The sequence below is a fragment of the Desarmillaria tabescens genome, assembly GCF_030435595.1.
Source record: "Desarmillaria tabescens strain CCBAS 213 chromosome Unknown EV420scaffold_251, whole genome shotgun sequence".
NCBI lineage: Eukaryota > Fungi > Basidiomycota > Agaricomycetes > Agaricales > Physalacriaceae > Desarmillaria > Desarmillaria tabescens.
In genome coordinates, this window is record NW_026848550.1 from 36,060 (window position 1) to 43,166 (window position 7,107).

General features: G+C 47.8%; 1 non-coding gene across 1 annotated transcript; it reads left to right on the top strand.

Moving 5' to 3' along the window:
- Nucleotides 1–1,478: 1,478 nt before the first annotated feature.
- Nucleotides 1,479–1,572, top strand: EV420DRAFT_t355. Its single transcript has one exon. It is a non-coding gene; the product is annotated as a tRNA-Val (tRNA).
- The last annotated feature ends 5,535 nt before the right edge of the window (nucleotides 1,573–7,107 follow it).

Below are 7,107 nucleotides of genomic sequence, written 5' to 3' on the forward strand. Positions count from 1 at the left end.
ATCTATTTCCTCTAGAGGAAGAGCAGGAAGAAAATGCTACAGCGTTTTGACAGTGGTGATATTGCATCGTCAATTTCCACAAACATATGCATACCGTACGTACAGATATCGATCCACCCAGAACAATGGAATGACTGCCCAAGTGCTCATCTGTTGGGCCTCGCTGCCTGCTGCCTGTTCTAGTATAAAAGTAGGCAAAACTGGGGTGACTACAGAATCTATGCCGTTGATGGTCATTGACTCTTCAAGCTTCAAGTTTGAGCGCTTGAGCCACTGGTCAAGAGCGGCTGTCACTGAGCGTGGTGGTCGGAGTCCAGACATTTTGGTCTCCGATCCAAGGTGACCGGGTCGGGTTCTGCCGGACTTTCGTGCACTTCAGTGTCGCTTATCTACGAGTTTTCAACCTTGTTGTTCGCTCAATTACAGACAAAGGAACAATCTTATCAGCGTGTTCACCGAAGATAGCGAGCGGGCTGAGCGTGTCTGCAAACACAAAAAAAATCTCTTCGCCCTGAGATTCACTTTTGAGAGGAGTCGGCAGCTTCGGACATTTACTGTGATACTTTGAAAGGATGGTAGAGCAGGTACAGGTAGCGAAATGGGATTATTCATGGATGTCAAGAGGAAGACATGCCCTGTACAATCTGTCTGGAAGTATCGTGCTTCTACCAATGCAAACGATGATTCGGGCACTGATACCCATCGGGGTTCTTGAACAGATACAGCTGGTGGTACTCCTCCGCGTCCCACCAAGGTCCGGCCTCGACGATCTCGGTGACGATCTTCCTTCCTGACGGTGTAAAGTGTTTCTCCTGCACCTCTTCCGTCACACGTCTGGCAACAGCCGCTTGGTCGGGAGAACGTGTAAAGATGGCGGAACGATATTCTACTGGGATATGAGGAGATGCGGCAGGGATGAAATGAACGACGGACGTGTACCGGTGTCCTTGCCTTGGCTGTTCAAAGTCGTTGGGTCGTGGGTGCGGTAGAAAAACTCTGTTATCTATGTTAGCTTACGTTTGGCAGTAAGAAGGATGGCGACGCACCAACGAGCTCATCATACCCCACCACTGCCGGATCAAACTCTATCTTGACCGCTTCTGCGTGGTCCGTCGAGCCTGTACAGACAGTCTTGTAGTCCGGGCTCGTCGCGTCTGCTTTGCCACCAGTGTAGCCCACGGTGGTGTTGATTATTCCTTTGCCCTCAGGATAGTGCTTGAGGAAGATATGCTGAACACCCCAGAAGCATCCTGAGGCGAAGGTAGCGATTTCGGTTGGCATGGCTGATATGTTAAAACCATTCCGTTCCCGAGTGTAGTTATAATAGGCGCAGACGAGATGAGTAATGCCTCCAAGAAATCACAGCAATTCGCGCCATGGATGACAGAAATGAGAAATATTTTCACGTGCTTGTGTGGCGACATCGGTTTAATCGGATACTCCAGATCGGGATGCCACGTTCAGATATTAAATTGTTGGGGTCGATGGCGAAGTTGGTTATCGCATCCGTCTCACAATTTCCTCAATTGTTGTACACACGGAAGGTCCTCAGTTCGATCCTGGGTCGACCCATATGAGCTTGGAATTTTGAAGGTTTTTTTTTTCCTCCCAAGATTGCCCAATGCCCATTTCCCAATCCTCAGTCGTCAATTCAAGTTATTTAACTTTTGTTATTCAGGTTGTGCAATGTGTGTACGAGTGGACCCTGGAAATAACGAGACGCGAGTCCCGACTGTTGCGTGTAGAGATGTCGAAACCTCCTTGAGGAAAGGTGAGGCTTCCTTCTGTTCGTTGAACCAGTTATGTCTTGAATGTGGCCACTTCAGCAACCTGAGGCAGACATTGAAGACCACTAGATGAAACGTTCACATTGGATATGCATTGTTGCAGAAACTGCATGCAAAGTACACGGAGAATCAACGAAAACTCCCAAGGCTCGAATGTAATTAATCGATCTCTTCCTCGCTCAAAAACTTGATGGTTGTACCCAAAGGCTTTCGATGTTCATTCCAGGCTACACGCTACCAGTCAGAGTGGGATACTTAAGTGGAATAGATATAAGGATACGTACCCTTGCAGACGATCTATCATCCGAGCCTTCTTTCATCGAGCCCCGCCCAGTCAACCAGGGGAAGGGAATAGATGCCCCGTCTCGCCTAATGGCGGGCGTTAAAAGTGCATAAGCGAACGCTCGTCCAGTTACAACGTTTTCTTCGTAACCCTTGCGAACGTAAAATCTCCATGCAACGACCGTCCAAATATACCCAAGTCCCAGTGCGTAGAGACGTGTTATTTGTAGAGACCACCTCCTCAAAATACAACAGACATCAACTGAGGTGATGGTTATGCGTCCTGCACAGCCTTATCGTAGAAACGGATGGAAGAAGCGACCCCAAGCCAACGCTTCCCACCCTACATCTGTCAAACGTATAAAGGCTCATGCAAGGCGTCCGTCTCCAGCAAACCATACACTCTCTGCTGGTCAGAAACTTAACACCACCAATGCACTTTACGAACCCTTTCTTCATTTCAGTGCTCGCCATCTCGGTGGGCGCAGCCAGGCTGGGGGGGAGGCAGGGTGCTACTAGCTCGACGAAGATTGACTCTACTACAATCACCCCCCACGGTACCAACACGGGTGACAGTACCATCCTGGGCACTTCATACACCGCATTGCCGTCAGTTACAGGAAGAGCGCTAGACTCAGATGGGGGAACGGGTGAGGAGTACACTTGTACGTGTACACCCAAGTCGAGCAGCGACGCTATCAGGACACATATCGGGGTGCCCATCAAGACGCCGGCATGAATGAGAGGAGAGGATCTATGATAGATAGTTCAGTTGTGTATATCGTGAAATCACAAAGTTTACGTACCTAGCGGACTGGCATGATGTCGTGAACATGTGAACCATGAGTTGACGAGATAGGTCTTGAACATAGGCGTCTCGCACGTAGAGTGAGGTAAGGGTGTGGCATGTAGCTTCTCAGCACGGCATAGCTAAACAGCGCGTGAATGCAGGTCGACCGGTGTCAAAGAGCTGGTTGGCCCTAGTATTCTTGTACTGTAGTTCACTTGGGAACTTAACACCAGGAGATGAAATAACAGAAGCTAATGATAGATCGAGGCTATGGCCGGAGAGCCGGGCGGTGATCATCATGCTTAGTTGTTACGGAGCGCATGGAAAGTCGTAGTGTGGAGGAGCGACATCGAGGGAGAAAGTGTTGGCCTCTTAAGTGTTTTATTTGGTCTGTAGATGTATCATGAGTAAAGAATAATTGAGCGACGCCAGTGTAATGAATTACTGACGGCATATATGCAATGATATCTCCGCGTTGCATCAGAGGGACGATCATGATGCAGTACACCTATCACGATAGCAGCACGGTTGCTGATGGCGCTCTCCATGCCCTGCCGCACCGCCGCCATCCATCGTCGTCCGGTCGAAGTCATATAAAAGGCCCTTCCATGCAGCACAATACTCCAACTTGACGTTCACCTCTTCCCTGCCGGCCAGGGATAGACAACAAAGCACTTCTCTCATCTTCATCACTACTCTTACAATCTCTCTCCATCATGCAGCCCATCTCAATCTCCTTCCTCGCCATCGCGCTCAGCCTCGCAGCCGCCAACGCCATGCCCGCCATGGAGAACGCCAACGGCATCGCCGCGCGGCTCGCGACTTCCACCAAGACCGGCAGTGGTAGCAGTAGCACTAGTACTCCCAGCTCGGGCCTTGGCGGAGACTCTGACTCGAGCATGGACATGTCGGACTCGTCATCACAAACGACTCTGACGTGTACCTGCAAGCCGAAGGGCATGAAGGGCGGCGGTAGTGGGTTAGGTTCTTCCCAGGGTCCATCATCATCGATGAGGCGTCGCACCAAAGGTTCAAGTGACAGCTCAGGGCCAACATCGGATACTTTGGGTGGAAAGGGAGGTGCAGCAGGGGGAAAGAAGTACACCTGCGAGTGCCATCCTGGCAGTGGCGGGCTTGATTCTGAACCACCTCTGGGCGACGATCCCTCCAGTAGCGACTCATCTCTTGGGGGTGATTCATCGCCTCCTGGAGGCGACTCGTCATCCTTTTCGAGCGACTCGTTGCCTTCGAGTTCGACGGACAGTGAATCATCCTCAGACAGTCCTGACGATACTTCTTCGGGTGAAGAACAACCGATGGATGGTTCAACGGACGGCGAGGTTCAGTGAGCGAGGGGGGATGTAAGGAGTGGGTAGAGAAGGAAGGGCGGAAGATGGAAGTTCTTCTGGGAGTGATCCTTTCGGCATGTACGAGTAACATCCACGGTCGAGTTTGCACTGTTTAGAATTTCTTCAATCAGACTCCATGCTTGAAATCATGTTGAAAGTTCAGACCTTCTTTCGCAGTTACGTGCTATGACAAATCTAGTCCACGACATCATCGTAACGATTCTAGTGCTTACCCTATGGCTTCAGTGATGGATCATGGGCGACGTCTTTATTGAGGGGCGGCTCTAGTCCCGGCCAGCGTGTGCACTAAAAAGGACTTGCATTCACAAAATTGGACGATTTGTTTTTCGTCCGCTTCTTTGGCAAGTTTGACGAGAGGTAAGGAGATCTTTCTTCTGGCTTATAAGCACGATTAGAAAAGTAGGGCTAGAGGTGAAGGCAGGATGAAATTCCTTGCCGAGCGTTGTGCCTGTTGCTCGTCGACGAGTCTAGTATGACAGAACGAGGTGAAGAATAGCAAGGTAAACACTATGCGAGGCCCAAATCATCAGATTCTAGTGAAACATAATGAAGAATCAAAATTACACGAATTTGTCGACCCGCAGAAATTCCACGACCTCAAGACCACGCTACACCTATCCTATCCTCATGATCAGACGCGGCAAAGAATAATGACCTTTTGGGGGGCCAAGGCAGGATCCAAGGTGGCTGGTAGGAGCAGTCATCGAGGAATTCATTCTTTCTGGTATCAAATGGTCGATATACCGCTCTTGTTGCCGCTCATTGAGGATACCTGGCCGGTCAACACGTTAGAAGTGAAAACAAAACAAGGACAGTCTCGAATCGGTAGCACACACATCGAGCCAGAGGTCATGTTCGCCAGCATATCAAATTACTTCAATCCCTCCTCACTTCAAGATCTAATTGTGGGCGAAAATTTCGGTGGTCGTCGAGCAGCGAGGCAATATTGAATTTAATGGTGCTTGAATCGGGAGCAATTCGAAAAGTGGGCATTCGCAACTTGAGGATATCAGGAAGAAAGAGACAGCACATGCAAACAAGGGAAGAAGCGGACACAGCCTGTACATTTATATTTCAAGCCTTTAAAAGTATGGTACAGGCTCATATATATGGTATCCATATTTTCTATATACAGATACAGTGGACATTCTTATATGCAGTGTTTATATACTATATATCTGGCTGTACTGATTATTTTGTAAATTTTGTGACAAAAAATTCTGCTCAATGTGATATATGTCACACTATGTGACAAGAGGGCATCGAGCCCGATGAGGTGTGATGTGACATATGTGTCACATCACACCTCATCGAGATTCAATCTAACAAATTCAACTTCATATCTCAGTTGGCTATACTTGTTATAAAAGTTCGAGATATCATTGTGTTTATAATCAGAGGTTTGTTTTAAACTGTAATAGCTATCTAAGCTATTTAAACTGTCAATGCATAGAGAATTCAATATTCTAGCCTAAAAATATGGAATTTTATAATCATTTACTTGTTCTTTAACTATGTATTATTCAAATAGTTCTGCATACACCTTATAAATAAAGTTTGTGGCTTCAGGTGAACATTGAGAAACACTGTAAGATAGCTGTAATATTATGTTAATAATCTACCTATTAAGAGATACTAGAAAATCCCTCAAGTATCACAAGAAATATTATCTGAACATTCTAGGTCTAATATATTGATACATTCATCCAAATTTTAGTGATTGCCACTTATAATAATTCTCGTATATATATTAAAGCACAACTAATGTGTCTGAGGGTCCTATTACTAGTGGTACAGTTATTTACCGGTCATGAAACAGCAAAATTGAATATTCGCTGTAAGTTCCAATTGGTTTGGAATTATGGCTATATTTGAATGTAGAAATATGTAATGCTATGCAACAGCAAGATAACAGTAAAGAAAGGATGCTCGAAGGTGCAGGTACAAGTCCGTTTTCGCAGCATTATTGTGGCGTGGGTATTCTGGACCATTTTGAGTCATTGAAACGGTCCGGCCCGTGTACCCAGGCATCATTGCAGCTACTCGGAGTCGCTCTGATCGCTATCAGATCCCCCTTCTCCGTCGTCGTTGTCATCCTCCACTGCCGTAGCTGCTGGCTTGGGTATAGGACCAGCTAGTGGGCCCTCACAGGTCTTTAATGTGAACTTTTCCCCCCTGGACCTTGCCTCTGCCTTCTGCTCCTGCCATCTCTTCAATGCTGTCTGGTAAAGTGCTGTTTTCGTCTTGTTTGCTTGCTTTCTCTTTTCATCCTGCTTTTTCCAGACCTCTAGAGCTTCAGATCTAGCTTCCCTAGCAGCTTTACGAGCTCGCTTCTCTTGCTCTGCCACCCTCTGCCTCTCTCATGGTCGCACAAGCTCATAGAACATGTCACTTGACAACAACCGTGGCAGTCCATCCCCCACTAGCGTTCCAGATTTCTTCGCCTGTTGCTTCTCTTATCGTAATTTGCCAGAGGGTCCTCAGCACTTTGCAGTACATCTCATTTAGCACGTTAGCTGCCTGCATGGACACCAGGCGCTGTCGCAATGCTCTGCTTCAGCCGGGACCTCGTAGTGAAGCCAGGAGCTCTAGCTCTGTCGCGGTTTGTGGATGAACACCATCAAGACAGTGTGACGTTGCGATAAGAGAACGAGCTCGGAGATCGAGTGGCGAGTTTGGGGGTGGAATGTCATTGGAGATGAGGTACGCAAGTGACGTTTCGTTTAGCTCTTTCAATGTCTCATCGAAGGAAGCCGGCAGAGATTCTTGAGTTGTATCATGATCGATGGCACCAGTGGGTTCTTCAGCCTCTTCAACGCTTTCCTTGATGCTTAATTTTTGCAGCAGCTTCGCAACAGTGCGTACCGGTGTGGCAGGT